This window comes from Penaeus monodon, chromosome 3, assembly GCF_015228065.2.
Source record: "Penaeus monodon isolate SGIC_2016 chromosome 3, NSTDA_Pmon_1, whole genome shotgun sequence".
In the NCBI taxonomy this organism is placed as follows: Eukaryota; Metazoa; Arthropoda; class Malacostraca; order Decapoda; family Penaeidae; genus Penaeus; species Penaeus monodon.
The window spans coordinates 49,232,920-49,235,419 of NC_051388.1; the positions used below are offsets into that span (position 1 = coordinate 49,232,920).

The following is a 2,500-nucleotide window of genomic DNA, read 5'->3' on the forward strand; positions in this document are numbered from 1 at the left end:
ATACCTTGACATTCAAAAGCCAAAAAATAAACTATTAAACATCTCAAATATTTAGGTATTTAGGACTTACCTTGAATGCCATGTTAGTGAATAGAGACTGCAATGAGACTGAGGACGAGAGTCCTTCCATTTATACAATTCCATTTATACAAAACTCCGCCCATGTAGTGACGTCAGGGAATGCCGTCCTAAGAAGACTACCTTGATCCTCCTGTGACCGAGTTTTCCCCTCCGGTGATGTTACATAAATGTGGGTCTGAATATTATATATGAAGAACACCTAGTTTTTCTAGTATTATTATCTGCGATACACCTAGAAAATTCCATTTTTGATAAGTTGAATTTATGTGAGGTTAACAATATAAATCTATAGTAGATAACATACAGGTCAATAATGCATACAGGGGTATTCAAACAACGAGTGCAGACATAAGTTGCACAATCTTATTAGAGGAGTTTCTTTATATCTGATTATATGTGTTTTTCATGTAATATAAATGATATATATAAAAATATATATAATATATATAAAATATATATATATATATATATATATATATATATATAGTTGTATAATTATATATAAACTATGAGTACAGATATGTTCTTCACATTTATGTGTGTGGATGTGGTGTGTGGTTTTTGGGGGTGATGTATTTCCATCATGTTGAATAAACAGAAGATATGTGGTGTTGTTGTGTGTGTGTGTGTGATGGTGTGGTGTGTGGTGCATGTAGTGTGTTGGATATACTTTTATATAGTAGTGAATATAATATATAATAATTTTATATATATAATATATATATATTATACATATATATATATATATAATTATATATATAATTTAAATATATATAATCAAAACATACATATGCAATATATGTTTTGTGTATTTATGAGTATATCTTTATATATAATATGCATATTGTATAATTATATTGTGTGTGGTATCAGTTGTATTTTGTTCATATATGTAAATGAAAAAGGTGGATTCTTTTAGTCACCCTATATGATTTATGTAGATGATACAAACTATGTCATATGAAGTATGACGTTATGAATATTCCAGATACTATATCGTAAGCATAGGAAGGAGTGTATTTCTTGTAGGAAGGTTGAGGAGGACCATAGAACCCTTTTTGTGTGGGGCACTGAACCTCTGCCGCGTAGGTTACATAACCCACGTAACCGGAGTACACATTGTAAGTAACCCTCTGCCGAAGACTGTCTTGATGCAGGACGATCCCTGTGTCTGTGTGTATATTTATGTGCGTACGGACAGATATATACCAATATACATGTGTGCGTTTATCTTTGGTTGTGTATATATAGTATGTAATGGAAATAGACTGAATTATTTTGATCTTCATAACGGAGATATAAGGAAGTATGATGATGATATGTTGATTATATAAAACAACGGGAGATGAAGTATGCTTATTTGATATTTAATATTTACAAAGATTTGAGATCAATAGATATATTTTTAAATAGGTGGAGTTGGGCGGCTAGATAAATAAAACTATGTACTAGGTAAGTAAGTAAATAAAACTCTTTTTATTTTCTAGTATTCATCTTCGCTGGCTCCACATCAAGGAAATTAAAAAGAAAAAAAACTCGCTTGAAACACATATTGGATTTTTTTTAAAACATTTGATACAAACATTGTAGTTTTTAAATCTAGTATTTACAAAACCCGAGATCAATAAAGACTTGTATGTTTCTTAAGCATAGGGGGGGGTGGGGGGGGGGGGGGGGGGGGGGGGTTGTAGGAAGGTGAGGAGTACCCTAAGAGGTCTTTGGGTGGGATATTTAACCATGTGTTTTTAATAATTTTATAAAATTGTGTGGTTGTGTGGGGGTGTGTGTGTGTGTGTGTGGTGTGTGTTGTGTGTGTGGTGTATGTATAAAAAAATATATTATATAATATATTATAATTATATATTTTATATATATATATATAAATATACATATAAATGTTGGTGTGTGTTGGTGTGTGTGTGTATATAAAATATATGGTTTTTATATGACAGTACGTAACCTTTTGGGATAGCACCCAGGAGCATAGAAATTATCCCATAATCTGGTGCGATTACAATATCGACCATTCGTCGCACAACACACTTATGCATAATTCTGAACATGAACGGAAGACTAATTAATTTTCCCTTTAAAAGCGATAACAGACTAAGCTAAACTACAGATCAGACGATTTTTTTTTATCTCATATATGAGACTGCGAGAGTATTTTTTATTTTCAAAAGGAATTTCAAAAAAATAGACGCTTGGGATTAGCTTAGTAAAAAATATTTTAAAAACTTCATCAATTCAGTGTACACATTTTTTAAAATTCCCCAAAACGCCACACACCAAACACCCCACACACACACACACACACACACACACACACATACATACATATATATATATATTTATATATATATATATATATATATATATATATAATATTTTGGATAATATAGTATCATATAATTTTTAT

General features: G+C 30.7%; 1 pseudogene; it reads right to left on the bottom strand.

The window, feature by feature from the left end:
• LOC119587383 overlaps positions 1–130 on the bottom strand; it is a 7,777-nt pseudogene extending 7,647 nt beyond the window's left edge.
• Positions 131–2,500: the final 2,370 nt, after the last annotated feature.